This window comes from Callithrix jacchus, chromosome 1 (assembly GCF_049354715.1).
Source record: "Callithrix jacchus isolate 240 chromosome 1, calJac240_pri, whole genome shotgun sequence".
Classification (NCBI taxonomy): domain Eukaryota; kingdom Metazoa; phylum Chordata; class Mammalia; order Primates; family Cebidae; genus Callithrix; species Callithrix jacchus.
In genome coordinates, this window is record NC_133502.1 from 203,014,843 (window position 1) to 203,040,914 (window position 26,072).

The 26,072-nt window shown below is 44.8% G+C and overlaps 1 protein-coding gene across 7 annotated transcripts in view; it reads left to right on the forward strand.

The window, feature by feature from the left end:
• The first annotated feature begins 3,804 nt into the window (after nt 1-3,804).
• Nucleotides 3,805-26,072, forward strand: part of SYN3 (synapsin III) — a 503,620-nt gene continuing 481,352 nt past the window's right edge. For 6 of the 7 annotated variants that reach the window (XM_035270622.3, XM_009009764.6, XM_035270659.3 and 3 more), the window contains exon 1: nt 3,805-3,894. The gene's annotated coding sequence lies outside the window, so the exon portion shown is untranslated. The remainder of the gene's footprint in view (nt 3,895-26,072) is intronic. The other variant, XM_035270671.3, reaches the window with a different exon arrangement.

Genomic DNA, 26,072 nt, shown 5'->3' on the forward strand with positions numbered 1-26,072 from the left:
GGCAAATTGTGAAAGAATCTGTCCCTGGGAATTACCAGGTCACCACAAATGCACAAAAAAATCCCCCAGAAGAAATGTGGAGCACAAATGGAAACAAATCTTCTAGGAAGCCACCTTCTGTCAATTCTCCTACTGATAAAGAAGTTATTCAAGGACTTAGTGTCATGTCTCCTAGTTCCTAATCCATGTTGACCCTCCTACACAAATCCCAGCAATTTATAAAATCATAAGCCATTTCTCCAGCTTTAAATTATGTCTAAGGTGGAGAAGATAGGAACAAAAGGGACTGACTCTACAGAGTGTGATTTTCTGATTTCAGGCCTTTTTCATTACATGAGCTCAGTACATAAGAATAAATAATGCTAGAATGCAGTTGACCTCCAGTGCATGATGGGAGAATCTCATTACTGCAACACCTGTGGTAATATATATTGAGAAGTGGCCACAATACAATGAATTTTTAGTAGAAACCATTAAGCTCTTCTGCATCTAATTGCCATTTTTCCTTATTCAGAGTGCAATAAAAAATAATTTTCCATGCAATAATTTGCCTGGCTTCTCATCTAAACCTCTATCCCACTCTGTTTCCTCTTTCATTCCTTGCTTCAGACTGAGAGTGCTGAGGCTTTTTAGATTTACAGACCCAGATATGAGCACACCTTCCATGTTTCCCCAAGCAACGTTCCTGTGCATATTTGAAAACCAGTAGTTAAGAAAAATTATGATGATGTTATACCTCCAAAGGTTACAGTTGGGAGGAGTCTTGGAGGAGCTGTGCTCTAACCTGAGGGAAACTGAGGCTTGGAAGAAATATGCCAGGTAGATGGAGGCAGGGGCTGGCCAAATGCCATTAAAGACTATGCTGGGTTTTTCAGTTGGGATTTCCTTGATCCTCTTATTTTCCATTATTCTTCTCAATCTGGACAGACACTATAAGGGTTTCTTTAAAGGGCTGGAGGTACTGTCTAATCCAGAGGTAGAAATAGTACGTAAGGGGACAAATCCAGTCCATACATGGGTTTGATTTTGTCCAACAGTCTTGGCCAATACAGTCTTTTAAAAAAGTTTTAGTTAATTACCAGAATTTAAAAAACTAGATATTTAACATAATCTGAATTTCTGGCCTCTCACAAAAATCAGGGCCTGGCGTGGTGGCTCATGCCTATAATCCCAGCACTTTGGGAGGCCAGCGGATGACAAGGTCAGGCGAATCACAAGGTCAGGAGTTCGAGACCAGCCTGGCCAACATGGTGAAACCCTGTCTCTAATAAAAATACAAAAAATAGCCGGGCATGGTGGCAGGTGCCTGTAATCCCAGCTACTTGGGAGGCTGAGGCAGGAGAATTGCTTGAACCTGGGAGGCAGAGGTTGCAGTGGGCCAAGATTGTGTCACTGCACTCTAGCCTGGGTGACAGAGCAAAATTCCACCTCAGGAAAAAAAAAAAAAAAATCAGAACCTCTAGCAATTCTGGGTCTCCATTCCCATATGGCAAAGATTAGTTTGAGCTGAGCAGTGACTGTCCCCTTAGGCAGGTGCACATATCTCAGTCTGACAAGCCCCACCCCTCCTTTCTAATACATTCTTGCCCACTTCACTAGGTGTATGACTGCCCAGCCACATCAGTATTAAAGTTTGTGATCCTTGAGCTAGTTTTCTGCCCTCTTAGTTACTGAGGTTGGAGTCACTCCCTCTTAGCTACCAAGCTCATTTACTAAAGCTCATGCAGTAAGTGGAAGAGGCTGGGTGAGAACCTTCCTGAGCTTGGTAATAGCACCACTACCTCACAGTAGCTCAAACTAAACACAGGAGATTTTCTTCATTCATTCCTTTACGTTGACCTGTCATAGTCTATTTTGTGTCACTATAATAGAATATCACAGACTGGGTAATTTATAAGGAACATCACTTTATTTGGCTTATGGCTTTGGAGGCTGGGGTACCCAAGATTGAGGGGCTGAATCTGGTGAAGTCCTTCTTGCTGAGTCATCCCATGGCACAAGGCAGAAAAAGAGAGCAGCAGAGCCGTGTTGAGAGGGCCACTCCTGGCATTAATCGAATCACCTCTTAAAGGTCCCACCTCTCAACACAGTGGCATTGGGGGTTAAGTTACCAACATAACAACTTTGGGAGAGATATTAAAACCATAACATCCCCTAAATCCAGCCTCATCCATCATCAAGCCTTTCTGTGCTACTCTTGACACACATTTCAGTGGGTCCATCTTTTCCCCATCTTGCTGTCACCACCTTGGTCTTCATCACCATCATCTCTTGCCTGAATTGTGTTTCCCCAGATTGACATGATGAAGCCCTGATCCTCACGGAGGCCTACAATGTTCTGGGTGATAGTGATTCCATACTGGTCTACCTCTGTGGCCATAACCCACTCTCCCCTTGCTCATTTCACTCAACAACCCTGGAGTTCAGTTCCAGCCTCAGAACCACACATCTACCAACCCCTCTGTCAGCAATGCTCCTGCTTCAGACCTGGAATCGTTTTTGTCCTTCAAGAGAGCTCGAATATCACAATTGGCCCAGAGACCTTCCTAGTTATAGCAGTCCTAGACCCCTTTTTTCTTTCTTTTTTTTTTCTTTTGGAGACAGAGTCTTGCTCTGTTGCCCAGGCTGGAGTGCAGTGGCTGGATCTCAGCTAACTGCCACCTCCACCTCCCAGGCCAGGTTCAAGCAACTCTCCAGCTTCAGCCTCCCAAGCCCAAGTGGCTGGAACTACAGCCGTGTGCCACTGTGTCCAGCTAATTTTTTTTTTTTTTTTGTATTCTTAGTAGAGATGGGGTTTCACCATGTTGGCCAGGCTGGCCTCGAAGTCCTGACCTCAGGTGATCCATGTGCCTCGGCCTCCCCCAAAATGCTGGGATTATAGGCATGAGCCACTGCGCCTGGCTCCTTGTTTTTAATCACTTTCTTGCCACTTGCCACCCCCACACCAACCCAGCACCTCTGAAACAACAGTGCATATCACAATCTGATAGTCTCTTACTTTGTTTTGATTTTTTTTTTTTTTTTTTTTGAGACAAAGTCTGCTCCGTCGCCCAGGCTGGAGTGCAATGGCGCCATCTTGGGTCACCGCAACCTCCGCCTCCTGGGTTCAAGCAATTCTCTGCCCTCAGCCTCCCAAGTAGCTGGGATTACAGGTGCCCGCCACCATGCCCAGTTAATTTTTACATTTTTAATAGAGACTGGATTTCACCATCTTGGCCAGGCTGGTCTTGAATTACTGACCTCGTGATTCACCTGCCTCTGCCTCCCAAAGCGTTGAGATTACAGGCCTGAGCCACCGTGCCCGGCCGACATTCTCTTTTTTTGTGTGTTATATATAACCTACCCCCACCTCCACCATGCAAATTCCACGAGGACAGTAGACTTTGTCTCGTTCTCTGTTGCACTCTGGCCCTAGGGCCTTGCCCACAGCCTGGGACATTTGCTCACACGGGGGGCCCTGGTTTCTCCGAGGTGCCACCTGACGTCCGGGAGGTCAGCTGACTTTCTCAAAACTGAATTCCAAGGACACTGCACTCTTCACACTCCCCGAGAGGCGTCTAGACTCTCCTGGGATCCAAAATTATTAGCTAACTGGGCTCCTGAGCCCGGTGGGAGCTCAGAGTGCATAAGCAACTTTACCTGCCTAGAGAGATGAACCCAGCAGGGCTGAGGGGAGAGGCGCGGGCGGGGGAGTGGGCGCGGGTGGGCGGGGCCGTCCGGGGGCCTCGTTGCCCGAGCCAATGGGGCGCCGCGGCGCGGGGAGGCCCGGACGCCGGGCGGAGGCGCTCGCGCGCCTTGAGGGGCAGAGGCTGAGCTCCCAGGACCCGGAGCGGATCGACTGGCGGGTGCCGCGCCGAGGCACCACAGGGCGCCGCGTTCCTGGCGGCTCTCACGGTAAGCAGCGCGCCGCCGCAAAGTAGACTTTGTGGGCTTTCTGGCAGCCGGGAGACCCCACCCCAAGCGGGGGCTGCTGGTGCGTTCTCGCGTGGGGCTACGTCCCCGGGAGCTCCGGCTCTGTGCCCGCGGGACGCGGGCGCCCTGAGGGGAAGGGAGGGAGGCGAGGAGCCGCGCGTCACGGTGTCTCCTCAGGTTGCCGCTGCCGGGCCCTGGGCCGGACTCTGGGCCGGACCCTGGGACAGACAGACAGGCGTGCGGGGGCTGCCTGCCGGGCCGGGAGTCGGAGGCGCGCAAGACTGTGGATCCTAAGACTGCCTCCACCCAGAGCCCGGCCCAGGGAAGAGCTTGCGGGGAAACCAGGAACCGCAGCGGCTGGACCTCTGCTGTCTGCCTGCTCCTAGCACCTGCCTTAGGTTCCCAGACCCCTCATGACCTGTTGCCTTGGGGTTGGGGGTCAGATTTATTGTGCCACTTCCGATTTCCAGTCAGGATGAAATGTCAGTGGTTCCCTGGCCAATCTAGGAGCAGAGAATAGGTCTGGATACAGCACCTCGTGTATTTATCCAGCACTTACTTGGCTCTTTCTGAGTATCAGGCCCTGTGCCAAGCCCTAGCAGCATGAAGAATGGCCTTGGGGAGCTCCTGGGGCTAAGAGGTACCGAAGGAGGAGCAATTTTTGCAGTGCAGGGTAGTGCGGAAGACACGAGATGGAGAAGAGGACGGTGAGGAAGCCAGGAAGGCTTCAGAGAGGAGGTGACCATTGACTAGAAGTCAGAGGGTTTGCCAGGCTGAAAACTGTGTTGGGGGTGGTAACAGAAATTCCAGGTGGATTTTCTTGTGTGAAGGTTAAGAAACTGAAAAGGTCCAGTTTCCTGACCTAGAACATCAAATAATTCTACAGCAGATAACGGAATAGGACTGGGTCTTGTTGTAGGCAGGAAATGAGCTGTCGACATGGCAGGGAGCTAAAACATGCACAGACCTTAAAGTGCAATCTTAGAATATTTAGAATTTTATCCTGGAGTGAAGGAGGACCGTGGACAGTGATCAGGTCACTTTGGCAGCTCTGAGGACAATGGATGGAGGCCGGAGCATCAGAAAGCTGGTAAGTTGTAGTTACTTTCTGGACCTTGGCTGCGGATACTCTCCCCACTTAAGGGTGGTGCCTTTGCCCGGCAGCCCTGCTCCCTGGCTTCTGGACATGAATTCAGATGCCCGTGTAAGGCTTGCTTCTGCAGCCTGCATATCATTTTGATATTGTTTCTGGAGCCTGTGAGCTCGGTCTTGTCATCAGGACTCTGAAGGGTGCCTCTGCTCTTCTTTTTACATCTTCAAGCCCTCTGTGTGCCCTTCCCCTCTCCCTGGATTCCCCTTTCGGTTTCGCAGAGACTCCGTCTCTCAGCCATTGAAGGCAGGGCTGTGTGTAGACTGGTGTAGTAGAAAGAACAAGGGCTTGCTGGGAAATCACACCAGAAAGTCACTTTAGCTATAGGCTCTGGGTACATTAGCAACCTTCATGAACCTTCTTTTTCTGATTTAAAAGGAAATCATCATACTTACCTGTCATGGTTCAGGTTCCCTGGAGAAAGACTTGGTGCTTCTGACGTTTGTGTGCAGATAGGGAAGAAGGATTGGACAGAGGGAGATGCTGATCTATGGTGCAGTGCAAGAGAGGCTTCAATCCATCCCATGAGATAAAGGGACCGGGCCTTTGAAGCCTAATGTTGACCAGCCAGTGAATACAGCCTGGCTCTAGGGAGGGAGCTAGGATGTCTTTTCAGCAAGGTGGTTCCTGACTAGGGACTCAGCTAGCAGCTGGACGTGGAGGAGTCCTGAGTTGGTCTTGGAGCGGGGTTGAGAGCTGCCCCAGGGCATCTACTGCCCTACCTCACAAATGAGGTAGTTCTTTGTACTGTGTCTGGTGCAGTAGTAGATATTTTTAAAGTACTCATTTCTCTCACCTTTACATTTCATGACTACAACTGAAAATGAGTTTTGGAATTTGAGTTGAGGAGCCTTTAATAATAATGTGAGGAGCCTTTAATAGTAATGGCCACAAAGACTACTGCTTCCTACTTTTGAGTGTCTATTATGTATACACATTCTCTCCTAGTTGTCCAGTAATACTCCAACTTAGGTACTTTTATTCTCATTTTATAGTAAACCCAGCCTTTTCTAAAACCCAACAAAGTTGATGTCTTTTTGCCACAAAGTAATAATTATAATAATGATAAAAACCACCCACAATTCTATGATTTGTAACTTTCCAAAGTGCTTTTATTGGTGAATTGATTGATCAATCATCCATTCATTCATCTACTAATTAATCAATCTGTGTATTGAGTGTCTCCAAGTAGGTGGATGTCTTGGTGCTGTCCTAGGTGCCGGGGAGAAAGCTCAGTCTGTTAGAGGAGATAGACATTAAATACCTGGATTCGTCAAAAGCAAATGTCGAGTGATGGAACATAACAGGATGTGATAGAGAATAAAGGACTCTTTGTCCAACTGACTCCCTGTCTTTCAGTTTCAATATAACCCTCTCGGAAAGGCCTTCTGTACTTCCTCCCTTTTATTCTCCCTTCATAACAGTCATTTATCTATTTTATGTACTTTCCTGTTGTTGGCTCTCCCCTTTAGACTGCAGGCTTCAGGGGATCATACGTTGCTTTGTCCCAAGAGCCTAGCACATGGTTTAGCACATATTTCTTCAATGAGTGAAATGAATGAAGGGTAGATGTGCTTAACAGGATAGTCAGGGAAGGTCTCCTAAAGAAGTGATATTTACACTGAGATCTGGGGGATGAGAAAGATCCAGCAATGCCAAGATCAAGAGGCAGCGAGAACAGCTTTTTCAAGGACCATGTGGTGGAGGAATGGAGCCCATTGTGGTTGGGGTTCGTAGTGGGCAAATTGTGTTGAGTGGCCTGAGTTTGAAGGTGATGGGGTCTTGGAGGCCATGCTGAGCTTAGATTTTTATCTAAAGTACAATGAATCATTGAAGGATTTTAAGCCTAGTAATGACCTGATATAATAGTGTATATTTGTGTGTTGTCTGTTATGCCTCTGGGAGGCAAACTCCCTGAAGAAAGGTGCTTAGTAAATAGTGCTTAAATGAATGGATGATCTGTTTTATGTTTTAAAAGGAACCCATCTCAGCTACCAGGTGAGAAGTGGAATAGAGAGAAGAAAGACTGAGATCTTGTCACAGTTAGAAGCTAGGTGAGAGATATATTGGTGTCTGGGCTAGAGGACAGTAATAGTGTTGGAGAAAAGTAAAAGGATTTGAGCTCTATTTCGGAAGCAAAATGGTTAGGACTTGCTGATACTTTAAATGCAGGGAATACGGGAAAGCGGGGGAAGAAGGATGGTGGCCAGGTTTATGATTTAAGATTGGTTGGATACCAAAAGTCTGGCAGCTCCAACACTAAGTGACTGAATAAACAAAATGTAGTATAACATACAATAGAATTTACTCAGTCATAACAAGGAGTTTAGTACTAATACATGCTGCAATGTGGATGAACCTTAAAAATACTATATGAAAACATGTTTAAAAAGCCAGGCACAAAAGGTTTCATATCGTGTGATTCCCTTTATGTGAAACATCCAGAATAGGTAAATCCATAGAGACAGAAAACAGATTGGTGTTTGTGCTGGTCTGAGGGGAGCCTGGGACTGGGTTAACTGCTAATGTCTAAGTGGTTTCCTTTTGGGGTGATGAAAATATTTTAGAACTAGATAGAGGTGACAGTTTGCTCATCATCATGAGGGTAGTAAATGCCACACATTGGCACTGTTACTTTAAAATGGCTGGCTTTGTGTTATGTAAATTTTACCTAATTGGAAAAAACGGAACAGAACAAAACAAAACAAAAGGTTGAGTGTATGGTAGCACTATTCACATAACAGAGACTAGGAGCAGTTTGTGCTGAGGATACACAATTCAAATACTCTCTTGGAGATGCCCAAAAGACATCCACATAGAGACAGGCATTGGCTGTGAGTCTGGAGTCTAGGAGGGGAGTCTGGGCTGGAGATATAAATACGGCAATTGTCAGCACTTAGATGTCAGCCAATAAAATGGATGAATTCAAGCGGGAGAGAGAGAGGAGGAGAAAAATCAGAGCCTGGATCATTCTTTAATTTGATATTTGTAACTATTCATAGGAGAGTGCTTTTGTCCTCATTTTTAGGTAAGGACATCAACCCAATCTCCCCTGTCCAAATGAACTTGCCCAAAATCAGTTTATTTCTTTGAGTCTCCAGGCTTCCAGTCCTTTGTCTTTCCCACCTAAGCATGATGCCATTTAGAACTTCGGCAAACACTTTCCCTCCCTTCTTTCAGTCATGATTGAGTATTCACATGTGGCAGGTACTGTCTGGGTATATGTTAGTGGAGAAAGTAGACATGGCTCTGATCTCATGGAGTTTATCCAGTAAACAAGTAACTGCAGCCCACCACTACAGGAGACATTAAGAGCACAGAGCAGGGGCATCTATCCCAGGTTTGGGGGTTGCTGGGTGGTTGGGGAAGGCTTCCAGGTGAAAAAGCTGAATTTGCAACAGAAGCAGAAGGAATGAGCCCAAGAAACAGAATAATATGCCATTGTCTTTATTTCCCCATTCATCCCAGGTTCCTGGCATTTTCCAGCTCATCAAGAGAGTCCACATTTTCTGTGACTCTAGAGGCAATAAGTAAATAAATGGCTTGGTTTGACTTCAAGCAGGAGCTTCAAAGGGGTAGCGAGGGCAAGTCCAAACAGCCTGTCTTTCAAAGCAAGTCTCCATCTCCTTCTCAAGTAACTTATCCTTTCTTAACCTGACTTCTTATACTTGAGATATGGACCATTGTTCAGTGCAGGGAATAAATGAGGTGAAGAGTTTCTGAGTTGATCAGTGGTTGCCTGATATACACTGTTTATGTCATGTAAAATACAGATCTCCATGCTTTCTTTGTAGGTTCTGATTTAGATGGCTTGAAGTGAAAAATGATGATCTGTATGTTTAGAAAGCACCCTGGATGATTCTGATAAAAGCAAGTTCAGAAAGCATTGGTTTCAAACAAATCCTCTTTGAGCATGAAAGGGTTAAGCACTTAGAAGCAGAATTTTGCCTTCTAGGAATTATTAGCCAATGATGGTGCTGACCGATGATGTAATGGCTTTGGCTGGCGCTCCATTGGTTAAGTGTATTGTTTCTCTTGCTTTAGCTGTTTGAGGAGGGGAGCTGGAGCACAAGGGTTAATAATTTTGTGGAAGCAGTTAGAGCTCTCTCTCTCTTTTTGCCGTTCCTCTTCTGCTAGGTGTGAGTATACAGCAGGGCCCAGCAGATTGTTGCCCTTCTCCTTTCAATAAACATCCACACTCTCCTCCTTACACATCCACACTCTCCTCTGTACCTCCTCCCAAGTAAAGCACATGTGTCTGTAGTACTACGGAGGAGGAGAAGGAGGAGGAGGAGAAGGAAGAGGAAGAGGAGGATTCTTTAAAGAAGAAAGGACTTTCAAAGTTCCACACTGCAGTCTCTTACTGCAGTCTCTCCTTGCCACCGGGGATGGGCACAGCCCCAGGTCCCTCTGAATGAATTGCTAAATTGCCACCTGCTTCTGAACATTGTTCAACCTGGCAGAATCCTTAGAACCAGGAGGTGAGCCCAAGGTTTTGGACGAGGGAGTGGGCCTGGTAAGAAGGAGCTGTGGGGTGTGGGGAGGATTAGCCCTAGACTGAAGGTCAGGTGCAAGCTCAAGCCACTGGCTGCCACTGGCTTGTGATATGAGCTTGGGCAGAATGGTTTCCCTCTTTGGGTGTGTTTGCTGAAGTACACAATGAGAGGCTTGGATTAGGGCCCTCTTAATCCAAGTTTTAGCAGGCAGCTAGCTAGGAAGTGTGCTCACCAGGTGCTACAAGAAAGCATGTTCTTGGTGTAGCTTTCTGTCAGATATTCCCTGAAGATACATGCTTTCTTTTGGGAATCTGGGCAGGTGGGGAGCTGATCAGGTTATCCCTGTATCTCTGCAACCAGTTCTAACCCGGTTCCTCCTTGTATTGTTTGAACTCCCTCTAGAGCACTCCAGCTCAGTCCAGTGGCCCTTGTAGAATTGGAGCTGAGGTTTCTCCAGAAACTCCTGAATGGTCTCATGGATTTTGATCTTGTCATTTGGGGGGACCTTTGGTTCCATGACCCTTGAGTTGTTGGTGTTCCTTAATGTATTTGGGTACTTTTCTAGGTGTCCCAGGCTGGGGCTCTTAGGGGTGGAAAGAGGAATTCTTTTTGTATTATGGATAGCATAATGGTGATTTTGTGTGTGTGTGTGTGTGTGTGTTTAATGGGACATGGATTATTGCCTCTGCGTAAAACTTCTCACCTTGCCCAGAAAGAGTCCCAGTGCAGGCATATGTGCCTCAAGATTTAAATTGAAAGAAGTAGATGTGGGGAAGGGAGAGGGGAACAGAACAGCTGGGGAAACCTGCTAGCAAGAAACACTGACCTTCATTTCATAAGTAATTCAAGAAATTCTTGCCTTTCTTAGATATACTATGATGCTGGCTATCTCTTGTGGTCCTCCAAAAAAAATACAGAAATAGAAAGTTCTTCTATTTTTATTTTTTCAGAATTGGTTTATAGATGAGGGGTTCCCAATTTCAGAGTGTGGAGCCTACAAAGGGATATCTTTGTGTGTTGTCTGGTCCTTGGTGTTTGCCACCCTGTGTTCTAGGCCAGGCTTTGCTGATACAGGCCCTTGAGCAAGTCGCTGAACCTTTCTGAGCGTCAGTTCCCTTGCTTATAAATCACAGAGTTAGAAAGGAGTTGGACATATTAATTTTTACAGCCTTTCTAGCTCTGGCCATCTGGGCTTCAGATTGCTATAAGCCTTTGGAATTTGACTTTGATGATAAAGTGAAGTGGGTTCAATGGGTAAAGAATGTTTGCATAAAGGGATACATAGCATAGGTCCTCTAGGTGCTGGGTGCTTTACACAGGTTTTTACTTATTTCACCATCATAACTGTGCTGGGAGTAGGTAGAATTAACCCCACTCTAAAGATGTGAAAATCAAGGCTAAAGGAGGTTGAGTGACTGGTCCAAGATGATCCACTTGGTCATTGGCAAGGCTGGTATTTAGGCAGATGTACTGAGGCAGCGATCCATGGCAGGGTAATGATGGGGCTGGAGCAGGAATCTTTTGTCTGCCTTTGTTTCCTTGCATGCTGTTCTCTGTAGTAGAAATCATGTGCTAGTTTTGAGATAAACTAGCTCAGCCAGGTCACTGAAGATTATCCACTCGCTGACTGGGACCACACAAGATTGGAGGACTCTGGGTCTGAAAGGAACTTCACAGTCCTTTGGATAAAGCCCCTCAATTTGTTTTGCTTTGTTTTGTTTTTTTGAGATGGTCTCACTCTGTCACCCAGGCTGGAGTGCACTGGTGTGATCTTGGCTCACTGCAACTCCTCCTCCCAGGCTCGAGAGATTCTCATTATCAGCCTCCAGAGTAGCTGGGATTACCATACCCAGCTAAATTTTTGTATTTTTAGTAGAGACAGGGTTTTACCATGTTGGCCAGGCTGGTCTCGAACTCCTGACGTCAAGTGATCCACCTGCCTCAACCTCCCAGAGTGCTGGGGTTATAGGCGTGAGCCACCATGCCTGGCCAAGCCCCTCAATTTGTAGCTGAGAAAATGGAGGTGCACAGAAGTTAGGGGATTTGTCTCATGCCACTTAATGAGTTCACAAATGGGAAGAAGTAGAGACCAAGACTCCCTGTCTTAGGTGTTTGGAGTTGTATTTTTATGAACTTTAAAAAAAACCCCAAAACCCACAACACTTTTTCATTTAAGACCCATGGGGTGAGTGAGTTGCATTTAGTTATTTTCACTTCCAGACCCTTTCTAGTACTAAAAGGTTGGAGTAGACTTAAGGAACACCTCCTCTGCTTGGCATTGTGGCTGGTGTCTGAGACACAGAGGGCGACAGGCAAGCTGAGTATGAGACCTGGTCACTTTCCTCAAGCAAGCTCAGGCTGTGTTTCCTGGGATCTTCTAGCTCACAGGTCACCAGTCCTTCCCAATGGATGGGTCGAGACCCTGACTCTTTCCTCCTGCGTGCGGCTGGCACCTAATCTATGCCACTATAAGAGCATTTGCCACATGGTGTGTGGTTTCTGTTTTTTGTCTTCCCGACTAAGAGGCTTGCTTCCAGACAGCAGCTCCCAAAATATTGAATTTAATTAATTGGTGGAGCTGCCTAATGGGGAGGCGGGTGTCAATAGCTTGAATGAGCACCCAGAATAAAAACCATCCAGTAGTTATTAAAAAGTACAATGCAGATACTTGACCCATTTCATGATCACTATAGCATTAAGAAAGTATCACCCAAATAACAGACTTCAAAAATTCAAATTATTATCACAGGAAAGCAGAGTTATAATTATTCTGCAGGGCTGCTAGCTGCAGCAGTGGAAGGTGGAGAGGAGCAGATAGAGTAAGAACATGCTGATGGTGGAGCTGTCCAGCAGGGGGAGTCCACCTTCCAAGCCCCTGTCATCACTGAAGCCTGGGAAGGAGTAGAACTTGGCAATCTGTAACTTCCTTTCTAGAGTTAACATATCTTGATTATTTATCAAGCTGGAGCAAATTGGAGGAATCTGAGGGTACAGCAACACTGCATCTTACTCATTCTTTAGTTTCTAAACCCACAGTATGGTGTGAAAATCGTGTGTAGCCAAAAATAGCCTCAAAAACATTTTAATCAACAAAAAGTTGTATTAAACATGGTTTTTGTGTATGAAACTCTGAATAGTAATTCCCTGTGCTATCCAGTGTGCCAAACTCTGGCCTACAGCAAAAGAAGTAGGAAAAGAAGGTCTATATACAGTTGTCTGCATCTTCATACTGCTCTCTTTTTAAGGGAACTGTCAAATCTCTAGCTGGCATGGGGTGAAGGAGAGGGAATTCTTAGGAGTGTGTACTTGCTTGCAAGGTTTCTGTTATTCAATCTGGATAAACAGCTTCTAATATCTTCATACATATTGTTTCAGTCCATTTTGCATTGCTATAATGGAATGCTTGAGACTGGGTAATTTGTAAAGAAAAAAGGTTTATTTGGCTCAAGGTTCTGCAGGCTGTACAAGCATGACACTGGCATCTGCTCAGCTTTTGGTGAGGCCTCAGGAAGCTTCAACTCATGGCAGAAGGTGAAGGGGTAGCAAGCATGTCACATGGTAAGAGAGAGAGCAACAGAGAGAGGAGGATGTGCCGGGCTCTTATTAACAACCAGCTCTGGGCTGGGCACAGTGGCTCATATCTGTAATCCCAGCACTTTGGGAGGCTGAGGTGGGTGAATCACTTGAGGTCGGGAGTTCGAGACCAGCCTGACAAACATGGAGAAACCTTATCTCTACTAAAAATACAAAATTAGCTGGGCATGCTGGTGCATGCCTATAATCTCAGCTACTTGGGAGGCTGAGGCAGGAGAATTGTTTGAACCTGGGAGGCAGAGGTTGCGGTGAGCTGAGATCACATCATTGCACTCCAGCCTGGGCAACAAGAGTGAAACTCCATCTCAAACAAAACAAAACCAACCAACCAACCAACCAACCAAACAGCTCTTTTGTGAACTAATAGGGCAAGAACTCACTCATCACCAAGGAGAGAACACCAAGCCATTTATGGGTGATCTGCCCCCATAACCAAAACACCTCCCTCCAGGCCCTTCCTCCAATATTGGGGATCACGTTTCAGCATGAGATTTGGAGAAGACAAACATCCAAACTATATCACATGTTAATAGTTTTTTTAAATGATAATGAAAATTAAATGAGATAATATATGTAGAAACCTCTAACTCAGGAGCTATTGCTACATAGTAGGTGTTCAATAAATATTTGTTGGAAGGTAATCAGCATCTTGCTCCTTCCTGTAGACTGGTCCATGCTGGTCTTTGAAACATTTTAGAGAAGAACCTGACCACTTCTGTCCAGGTTGTTTGGTGTTTCCTACCTGAGGTTGGCATGTTCTGCTTGCCTCCTCCAGCCAGTGTTCATTCTCATGCCCCTGAATATTGCTCCTAAAGTCCAAAGTGGAAAAAGAATGTAGTTGCATGGAGTTGAAGGCAACACAGATCTGAGTTCAAAACGCCAGACATTATCTATCACTGTGTGACATCGGGCATGTTACCTAACCTCTCTGTGTGTGTGTGTGTGTGTGTGTGTGTGTGTGTGTGTGTGTGTGTGTGTTTTCACGTGAAAATGGGACTAACAGGACTAACCTTGAAGGATAGGATTAAATGAGAACCCTCAGAGTGGAACCTCTAGAGCAGGTGTTCTGTAAATGCTCATGTATTCATTCTCCTTGGAAAGATGTTACAGAGCGGTGTTTTTATTTTATTTTTTTTCTTCAGTCTCACCTCAAACTTCTTTGCTTATATTAGTAACACTTTTAGATAGCTTTCTGCAAGCACTCAGGAAACTTCACATGGCATTACTCTAAGAATGCTGTGCTTACAGCCTGGCACCTTTTGCCAGTTTTCTAACAAAGCACCAGAATGCCGCACAATTTAGGGAGATGTTGAACTTTAACACATTTTTTGAAAGCACCAATAGCTGAATTAAATATTTGGGGTTAGGACTACTTTACTCAGGGGCCATGTAGGCAAGTGATTTGAGGGTGATACAAAGAAATTTTTGAGTCAGAGTATGGATTCACGGTCAAAGCATTGGGAATTTCATTATTGAATGTTTGTTTCTTGGGTGTGCTCATTCATTCATTCATTCATTCAAAAAATATTATGGAGTTCTTATCCTGTGATAGGCATATTCTATGTGCTGGGGATGTATTGGTGAATAGTACAGATAAGGTTACCCTCATGTATCTTATGTTCTCAGAGGGAAGGTAGAAAATAACCACAAAACAAATATATGATGCCACTTAGTAATGAGTGTCATGAAGAAAAATGAATCCATATAAGGAAAATACTATTAAAGATACTATTATAGAAAAGTCAGTTAAAGAAGACCTGTCTAAGGAGTGAATATATAAATAGAGCCATGATGTTTGGGAATGAGTTTTGGAAACATCTGTAGAAAAGAGTACCTGGCAGACGGAACTGCAGGTGAGCTTCAGGATAGATAGAAAGGAAGGGGAGGGGAGGATTGGAGAAGATGCCTTTAGAGAGGCTCCCAAACCCAGGCCTGGTGTGGTCTTATGGGCTGTGTAAAGGAGTTTGGATTTTATTCTGTGTTGGAGGTCTGAGCAAGGAGATTACGTAGTTTGAATTGTCCTTTTAATTGATTTTATCTTTTAAAATTGTTGTATGGTAAAGTTGACTTTGTTTTGGTGTATGGCTCTATGACTTTTTTTTCAGGAGATTTTTTTTATTGCATTTTAGGTTTTGGGGTACATGTGAAGAACATGTAAGATTGTTGATAGGTACACACATGGCAGTGTGATTTGCTGCCTTCCTCCCCATCACCTATATCTGACATTTCTCCCCATGCTATCTCTCCCCAACTCCCTACCCCTCACTGTCCCTCCCCTATTTCCCCCCAACAAACCCCAGTGTGTGATGCTCCCCTCCCTGTGTCCATGTGTTCTCATTGTTCAACACCCACCTATGAGTGAGAACATGTAATATTTGATTTTCTATTCTTGTGTCAGTTTGCTGAGAACGATGGTTTCCAGGTTTTTCCATGTCCCTACAAAGGACATGAACTCATCCTTTCTTATGGCTGCATAGTATTCCATGGTGTATATGTGCCACATTTTCCCTGTCCAGTCTATCACTGATGGGCATTTGGGTTGGTTCCAGGTCTTTGCTATTGTAAACAGTGCTGCAATGAACATTTGTGTGCATGTGTCGTTATAGTAGAACAATTTATAATCCTTTGGATATATACCCAGTAATGGGATTGATGGGTCAAATGGAATTTCTATTTGTAGGTCCTTGAGGAATCGCCACACTGTCTATGACTTTTTTTTTTTTTTTTGAGACGGAGTTTCGCTCTTGTTACCCAGGCTGAAGTGCAATGGCGCAATCTTGGCTCACCACAACCTCCGCCTCCTGGGTTCAGGCAATTCTCCTGCCTCAGCCTCCCGAGTAGCTGGGATTACAGGCATGCACCATGCCTAGCTAATTTTTTGTATTTTTAGTAGAGACGGGGTTTCACCATGTTGACCAGGATGGTCTAGATCTCTCGACCTCGTGATCCACCCGTCTCGGCCTCCCAAAGTGCTGGGTGTCTATGACTTTTAATACATGTATTCAGCCACCACCACCACAATGAAGACACAGAACAGTTCCACCATCCAAAATACTCCCTCCAGCTGTGCTTTTAGTCACAAGCTCTTCGCCTCTAACATTTGGCAATGACAACTCTGCACTCTATCACTATAGTTTTATCTTGTCACGAATGCCATCTAGGCTGGATGTTTTGGCTCCCACCTTTAATCCCAGAACTTGGGAGACTGAGGTGTGAGGATTGCTTGAGGCCAGAAGGTTGAGGCTGCAGTGAGCTGCTGCAGTGAGCTACAATTGCACCATTGCACTCCAACCTGGGCCACAGAGTGAGACCCTGTCTCTAAAAAAAGAAAAAAAGAATGTCGTATAAATTGAATCACACAGTATGCAACCTTTGGAGAATAGCTTCTTTCCCTCAGTATAATGTCTTCAAGATTTGTCCATGTTACTATGTGTCATTCACTTTTATTGCTGGCTAGTATTCCATTGTAGAGATGAACCATAGATTGTCTGTCTATTGCTTGGATTGTTTCAAGGGATTATGGACACTTGGGTTGTTTCTAGTTTTTAAGGATTAGGAATAAAGCTGCTGTAAACATTTGTATTTAGGTTTGTGTGTGGATCTGAGGTTTTGCTTCTCTCGGGTAAATACCCAAGCGTTAGATTGCTAGGACATATGATAAGTTTACATTTAACTTTATGAGAAACTTGCAAACTAATTTCTAGAGTGGCCATATCATTTTGCCTTTCCATCAGCAACGTATGAAAGTGCCAATTGCTCTGCACTAGAATCAATAGTTGGCATTGTTGGTATTTTTTATTTTAGCTATTTTTATAGCTTAGTGGTATCTCAATGGTTTAATTTGCACTTCCCTAATTTGCTAATTATGTTGAATATCTTTTTGAGTGTGTATTTACCATTCCTATATTCTCTTTGGTGATGTGTCTGTTCAGGTCTATTACACTTAAAAAAATTTTTTTTTAATTGTTGAGTTTTTTTTTATATACCACTACTTTCTTGGATATGTGACTTGCAATTATTTAACGTCTTTAAAGAATCATTCTGAATGCTGTGTGTTAAGAGAGCCATAGTGGGTGAAGGTGGGGTCAGTGAGTGGGTCATTGTGTAGTTCATAGGGGAGAGATGATGATAGGCTGGACTAAGGTCCTTGGGTTGAAAGAAGTGTGAAACCAGGAGGCAGAGGTTGCAGTGAGCCGAGATCACGCCATTGCACTCCAGCCTGGGTAACAAGAGCGAAACTCCATCTCAAAAAAAAAGAAAGAAAGAAGTGTGGGTAGTGAAAAATTTTTTTGAAAGTAGAAATACCTGACTTGGTTGATGAATGAGATGTGGAATATGAGGGAAAAGGAAGGCGAGAGTGGTAACACACCTGGAGATGCTGAGAATTTAAATATAAATCAGGCGAAGTTTCTACCCTCAAGTGGCTCACTGTCTGGAGAGAGGGGATATACTGTAAGCAGTTCACAGCCAATTGTGCTTTCAAAGGTCATGCGCAAAGTATCAGAGGAGCACAGGTGAGGGCGAAATGGCTAAGTGTAAGGTTTGCAAGGCTAGCTGCCTGGACAGCTGCTCTCAAACTGTAATGTGTTTAAGAATCATCTGGGAAGGTTGTTAAAAATGCAGGTTGCTAGGTCCTGATTCCTAAAGTAGGAGAGTGGCTAGCAAGCACCAGAAATAATTCTGTGTAGTTGATTGGTCTAACCCACTATGAGAAACCCTAGGGGGAGCTGGGAGACTTCACAGAAGAGGTGATGTTTAAGATGGGATTTCAGTGTTTAGTAGGAATTCTGACTTGGAGAAAGTTGGAGAAATGACAACCAGGCAGAGGCACAAGCAGAAGTGAACATCTGGAATAAGGTTAGAGAATGGCTGGAGGCTAGAATAAGCTTATGCTGGGTGATGGTGATGATGATTGATCAAAGAGCACGTGTCTGCTTAGGATGGCATGGGAGTCACTTGACCTCCTGTGCTCAATGAGTCTGTAAGTCTAAAGTGATAGAAGCAATTCATCAGCTCCTCAGTTATTAACAGGGGGCCTGCCGTGGTAAAATGTACCAGGCAGTCCAAGAGCCAGGTGTACAGAACATCTGTTGTGCGTTCAAAGTCTCACGAGACTAGGCATGTTTGAGGAAAGATACTGCTACAGTGAACCAGCTGGCTGGAGGTGGTGTGTTGGCAGAAGGTTGGTGGAAGAACGCACTGTACCTAGTACCGCTTTGGGCCTTCCTTGGAGCTCACAGACTCTACATCTTCTTTTGTACATCATCCTGCCCACTTTCTGAAAATGCCAGAGCCACATCTAGTTATACTAGGTTGTTGCACCCTCACTGTGTGTGATGTATAATTCAATGCACATTATGTGGCTTAGATCACTTAATTCTTGCCACTAGCTTATAGATGAGCTAGAATTCTTATCCCTGTTTTATGATGAGCAAACTAACACACAGAAAGATGAATGACTGGCCCAATATCACAGAGCTAAGAAACAGAATTGCTGGGATATTAACCCAGGTAGTTTTGACTTCATGGCTTGTGTTTTATTTATTTATTATTATTATTATTATTGAGATGAAGTTTCACTCTTCTTGCCCAGGCTGGTGTGCAATGGCAAGATCTCGGCTCAGTGTAACCTCTGCCTCCCAGGTTTAAATAATTCTTCTGCCGCAGCCTCCTGTGTAGCTAGGATTACAGGTGCTCGCCGCCATACCCAGCTAATTTTGTATTTCTGGTAGGGACACGGTTTTGCCATGTTGGTCAGGCTGGTCTCGAACTCCTGACCTCAGGTCATCCGCCTGCCTCAGCCTCACAAACTGCTGGGATTACAGGTGTGAGCCACTGCACCTGGCCAGCTTGTGCTTTTAAACGTTGTACTGTACTAACCTTGTAGAGGCATCGTTTGAGTATGAGAAGGCAGAGAAGTAGTAGTAGCAGCAACAACATGCATAAGGTACATACTATTTACCAGTCACTGGCTTATGTGTTATTCTTAGAGTTAGTCTTGTTAAGGACTATTTCAATATTATGTTCTAAAGATTTTCCTTTTTTGATTTTAGTCCTTGCGTTGAAACTTTCTCTTTTTCTTCCTTCTTGTCTAGTTAATAACAAAAGGATATATGGCCTGTAAGACTTGAAAGAGCAATAGGAAGTGTTAGCATATCATGAGATCAGGGAGGCAGAAACCCCAGAACAGCCCCAGGGCTTCCACCTGCAGCTCAGGGCTTCTTCCACTTGCAGCTCAGGGCTTCATGGAGCACCACTTCAGCTAATCATGGCACAGTTCAGAGGTGGGAGAGCTGCTCACTTCTGACCTGACTCATCCGTTAAATAGGATGACTGGCTGCCTTGGGTTGGGTGGCAGGGGCTCCAGGGTGATTAGATTTCTCCTTCTGCTCCTGGCTGCCTCTTAACAAAGTAGGGTGCAGCAGCATGCTCGGGACAGGAACAGTCATGGGACCAGGTGTCAACTGCCCTTTAGGGTGGTGGTTCTATGTGGGACTGTTTGCTCTTATGAGAAAGGGCCTTGGATTACTATGTTTTTAGAGTTCTTCAAAATCTGTTTTTCTCCATAACTGCTCTTGCTTTAAGCAGCCAGGGTACTTTCCTCCAGCAAGGTTCTGTCTGATTTACCACATCCATTTGGCTAAAGTATGGGAAAGTAAATTATGAAATATATGTGCATTGTTTCCTAAGGAAGAATGATCTGACTAAAGGGCTCTGCTTCTTTTCATAAGATTTAGAGAGAGGTGCTGTAGACAGGTGGGCCTGGAAGCCTTTCCTGCCCCCTACCCTCATACTTTTATTTCCAAGTTATCAATTGTGTTGGTATCTTAGTCAGTTTGCACTGCTATGATAAACTACCATAGACTGGGTAGCTTAACAACAGACAGTTGGGGAGGCTGGGAAGTCTTAGATCAGGGTACCAGACTGGTCAGGTTCTGCTTGAGAGCCCTTTTTCCTGGTTTGCAGATGAGAGAGGAAACAAGCTCTGTGTCTTTTCTTGTAAATGCATTAACCCCATCATGAGGGCTCTACCCTTGTGACCTAATCACCTTCCAAAGGCCTCATCTCTAAACACCATAACATTAGGGATTATGGTTTTAACATATGAATTTGGGGGACACACACATTCAGTCATTAGCAGCTGAGTGGTTGAGTTTGCTGCACAGAAGTACTCCAGGTGATGCAGAAGGAGCATGATCTTGGAGAAAGAGGTGAGTACCTGGGAGGCTTCCTGAATGAGCTAATAACTGAGCTGGGTTTTGAAAGGTGCATGGAGCTCATTAACCCAATGGGGTGGGGAGGGATTTTGAAGTGAATTAAAAAGGATGGCATTCCAGGTAGCAGACACAAGATGAGCAAAGGCATGACATGCATGGCCAGTAAGAGGATAAGTGTCAGTGACCTACTGTGCAAGGACACCCTGGTGGGAGATGAAGCTGGCACAGGTTAGAGAGTTCCTAGTGCTACATGAGAGCTTGGGCATTGTATTAGTCCACTCTCATGCTACCAATAAAAACATACCCAAGACTGGATAATTCTTAAAGAAAAGAGGTTTAACTGACTCATAGTTCAGCATGACTGGGGAGGCCTCAGGAAATTTACAGTCTTGGTGGAAGGGGAAGCAAGGCACCTTCTTCACAAGGCAGCAGGAAGGAGAAGTGCAAGCAGGGGAAATGACAGATGCTTATAAATCCATCAGATTTTGTCAGACTCACTCATTATCATGGGAACAGCATGGGGGAACCACCCCCATGATTCAGTTATGTCCACCTGGTCTCCCCCTTGACACCAAATGGGGATTAAGGGGGATATATAGATGTATTACAATTCAAGATGATATTTGGGTGGGGACAGAAAACCTAACCAAATCAGACATAAATCAAGGAGTAAATGTGATGTTTCAGTAGGGAATGATGTGGTTCAACTTAAGTTTTAAAAAAATGTGGCAGTCAGTGATATGGAAATGTATTTGAAGGAGAATTAATTGGATGTATGGAGAACGGTGGATGCATAGCTTTGCTGTGGTCCATGAAAGAGTTGATGCATGTCTGAGCTAGGGATTGAGAAAGATTAAGGAAGGGTCCAAGCATCCCTTTTATTTGTCCACGCTCCCAGAATAAACTCTTTTTTTTCTGTTATGGGGTTGGATGGAGGTGAATTTTTAGGATCCCTATCCTTAAAAAGTGTATAATCTAGAGACATTTAAGAAAGCAGTGATAGTACAAGAGATAGATTCACTAAGTTTTTTGATTTACAAATATCTTTTGACCATCTTCTATGAGCTAACTCTTACTGGTAGGTGCTGGATATATGACAGTGAAAAAAATAAGCAAAAATACCTTTCTTTGTGTAGGTCACATATAAGTTGGGAGGGCACAGAAATAATGCATTACAAAAGTAAATATATAATATGTTAAATGATAATGGATATGATAGAGAAACTACAGGGAAGGAGAGAAGGGGTGTTGAGGGAAGGACTACTATCTTTATAAAAGTGACATTTGAGGCTGGACGTGGTGGCTCACACCTGTAATCTCAGCACTTTGGGAGTTCAAGGCAGGCCAGTCACATGAGGACAGGAGTTCAAGACCAGCCTGGCCAACATGATGAAACTCCATCTCTACTAAAAATATGAAATGTTAGCCAGGCATGATGGCAGGCACCTGTAATCCCAGCTACTTGGGAGGCTGAGACAGGAGAATCACCTGAACACAGGAAGTGGAGGTTGCAGTGAGCCAAGATTGTGCCGCTGCACCGCAGCTTGGGTGACAGAGCGAGACTCGTTCTCAAAAAAACCAAAAGGTGACATTTGAATAAAGAGCTTAAGGAAGTAAGAAAATGTTATAAATATAAAAATATAGAGGCTAAAAGCACCTCCTGGAGACATCATGGCATAGTAACTTTGAGCATGGGCTTGGGGGTTAAGCAGACCTAAATTTGAATGCTGGCTCCACACTGTACTGCCTGGGTGACTTAGACATGTCTTCTTACCTTGTAGAGTGTTGATGTCATTATTCATACAGTGGGATTGGTGACGCCCATCTCCCAGGATTGCCGTGAGTCTGGCACACAGAGTCCTCACTAAATGGCTCATATTCAGAATGTTGAGGATGATTCACATGGAGGCATCTCAAGGGCTTGTATGTAGAAGGGGCCTGGGAGATGAGCCCTGGAGACTTGAAGCAGGAAGGAATTCCTGCCCAGGGCTCTCTGCTCTGCTGTTGCAGATTTTGCAGAACAGAGTGCCAGGGACTTGGAGCAGAGAGGCAGAAGCCCCAGAACAGCCTCAGGGATCCTTTGGCCAGGGTTTCATAGAGCACTACCTCAGCTAATCATGGCATAGTTTAGGGGTGGGAGAGCTGCCCAGTCCCTTTTTTTTTTTGAGACAGAGTTTTGCTCTTGTTGCCCAGGCTAGAGTGCAATGGCGCAATCTCGGTTCACTGCAACCTCTGCCTCCCAGTTCAAGTGATTCTCCTGCCTCAGCCTTCCGAGTAGATGGGATTACAGCCACCAAGCCTAGCTAATTTTGTGTGTGTGTTTTTTTTTTTTTTTCTTTTTTTAGTAGAGATGAAGTTTCTCCATGTTGATGAGGCTCAAACTCCTGACCTCAGGTGATCTGCCTGCCTCGGCTCCCAAAGTGCTGGGATTAGCCTTGGCCTCCCAAAGTGGTGGGATTACAGGTGTGAGCCACAGTGCCCAGCTGAGAGCTGCTCAGTTCTAACCTGACTCTTACTCAAGATTCCCAGCTTGACTCTTCTAAAATAGGATGACTGGTGCCTTAGGTTGGATGGCAGGGGCGACAGGATCATTGGATTTCTCCTTCCATTCCTGGCTGCCTCTTTAATAAAGTAGGGTGTAGCAGCATGTTGGGGATGGGGCAGTCATGGGTTTTGATGTCATGCCCAGTTCTGTGGCCCTAGAGGCTTTCTTGAAGGCCCCCAGGGCTTTCTTTTCTGCTGTTCTGAGGATTGTGTCCCTCAGCAGGTCCAGACCCTGGGGAAAGGATGTGAGAAGTGCTCAATCAGAGCTCACAGTGGAGCTGAAGAGAACGTGGGTGGGCTGGAAGGCGAGTCGGCTTTTCTTCAGCAGTTCAGCCAGCCAGTGCAGCAGGAATGGCTGTTTCCTGCAGGGCTGGAGGAGGCAGCACTGCAGCAGTAATTCCCATCCTGGCTGTGAAAAATCCCTTCCTTGCCTGTTAATGACAGCAGCTGGGGATCTTTTGGTGGAAATCTGATGCCAGGATGTGAAGGCTCTGCTTCCCTCTGCCTGTGGCATGCCATCAACCTCAGGGATCTTGGTGCCTGGCCTAAGGGGGCATTACTGCTGCTTGGCAAAAGCCCAGCCACTTCCCAGGGCTCAGGAAGCAGTTTTTGGTGGGGAGCCTGGGAGGCAGCAGCCCCTGCTGAGAAAGGGAGCCAGCAGGGCACCAGATTGCCTGGGTATTGTTTTAATCTAGTTCTTTTTTCTTGTTTCATTTTCTGGATCTTTTGTTTTCATTCCTTTTTGTTGTTGTTGTTGTTTACTTTATTTACTTTTATTATTTTATTCACTGCATTTTTCTTCTTTATTTTATTCCATCCTAATTTTTATCTTTCTTTCTTTTTCTCTTCTCCTTTTCTTTCCTGCCTTTCATCTACTTATTCGTTAATTCAGTATCAACCCAGCTAGCATTTTCTCAGTCTCCTGCTAGAGCTGGAGGTACAGGTAACACCTTTCTTTTCCACTGGAGGAGCACAGTGGCTGTGGGACTGTGGGGAGGAGAAACAGGCAAGCAGGCAGCACTAGTAGTTAAGAGCCTGCTAGTTCTAGACTCTGGAGTCCCACCAGCAGCTTCCTCACTGGGTTACCTCGGGCAAGTTACTGAACCTTTCTGAGCCTCAGATGCTTCAGCATAAAGTCAGGATAACAGAAGCTTCTTCATTGGATTGCTAGAAATACTGGAGAGAGTGCAGGGGAGCTGCTTAGCCAAGTGCCTGGCATGTAGCAAGAATGCAACAGACTATGATTAATATAGTCTGACAAACACTATTGGAAATCAGGATAAAGGAAAGCAGAGAAAGAAAATGCTTTTCTGGGTATGGTTCTTGCTCTTGAAAGTGAGAATCAGGATAGGCACCTGAGTTCTTCAGGACGGAGCCCCTCAATTTCAAATGAAGAAAGAAGCCCGCTGGTAGGTTGTGTGGGGAGGAAGGAACACAGGCTTTGGAGCCAAAACATCTGGGCCCAGTCCTATAGCTGTGGCAGGTGGGCAAGTGATGCCGCCATTCTGAGCCTTCGTTTTTTTCCATATGTGAAACAGAGATAACAACAAAGGATTGCCATATGTGGAGGAAAAAAAACCCAAAAAACCTTTTTCTGCTATTTGTCTTAGTTGCATTGGCTGAGGCCCTGTAAATTAGACTAATAAAAGATTAAAAAGAGAAAAACAAACAGAAGTTTATGAAGTGCATATACTTAATTTATTCAGTGCAGCCATGCATATACTTGGAAGCATTTGGAGTTCAGTAACTCAAAGGGGTGATTAGAACTTGGGCTTTACAGCATCTTAACAAACAAACAAATACATTTTTAGAGAAGGAACAAGACAAAGAAAAAGGATTTTGAATTTCCAGGGCAGCAAATTGTGGGAAGGTAAATATATGGGGAAGCTGATAGAAGCCAGTAAAGTTTGTTATATAGATGCCTCTGGTGCCTCGGGCTGATGAGGGAAGTTATCAGTGATTAATTTCTGTCCTTTCTGCTAGAGGTTTGGGGGGTCAGCTTTGCAAATTTCTGTCCTGCTTTTAGGCAAACACAGGGAGAGCAGAGAGCTTTTATTATATCTGCTGCTTCTTGACTGCCTTCAGCTCAAAATAATCCTTATGCCAAAGTAGTATATTTTGGGATAGCATATTCTGGTCCCCTGTGACAACTGAAATGAGTGACTGAGGCATAAATCTCAATCATCGAGGTTTATTAAGACAGCTTCAGGACATGTCTGGGAAAAACATAAGCCACAGACATATCTGAGGCTGCTTTTCCGAAGAGGTTTCAGGAAATTTAGTCTTCATACATTGTCTTAAAGAGAAGGAAGGCATGTATGAAGAGAGGCAGGTAGGCAGTAAGGCAAATGGTTATACTCCTGTGAGACTTTCCTTAGTACCTGGTAAATCTCCATTTTACATAAGGTGAATGGCTGAAGAGAAAAAAGAAGTAATGGAAGAGTCAGTTATGGATGTCTCTGGGTGGGTGGCGATTGAGTCTTGACTTTGTCCTGGACCTGGGAAGATAAGCTTGTAGTCAACATTATTAGCTTATCATAATGTAGAATCAGAGCTAGACTTAGGCTGGTGCTGTGGCTCATGCCTATAATCCCAACATTTTGGGAGACAAAGGCAGGAGGATCACTTGAGGCCAGGAATTCAAGACCAGCCTAGGAAACATATCGAGACTCCTGTCTCTACAATAAAATATAAAAAATCAGCCAGGCCTGGTAGTACGTGCTTATAGTTCTGGCTACTCAGGATACTGATGTGGGAGGATCACTTGACTCCAGGAGTTAGGGTTAGGGTTAGGGTTAGGTCTGCAGCCAGCTGTGATCATGCCACTGCACGACAGCAGGGGTGACAGCAAGGCTGTGTCTCAAATAAAATAATAATAACAATAAAGACCTTGATTTAGATCGTGGACCTAAAGTTACATTTGGTGTATCCTTGTTTATGGGAGGCCAGCCAAGGTCACTTATGAATGATCTTTGGGGACAATACTTTGCAGATGCCTGAGGCTTTCTGCCTTTCCACAGGGACATGGCTGATGCATAATGTTAGTAACAAGTATTCATTTGAAAGAGGGTGTTGCAGTGACTCAGCCTCTGGGCTTAACTGTCCCTTTTGCATAAGAAGTTGGGGGGGGGTCCCAAGATTTTTAATTTTTTTCCACCT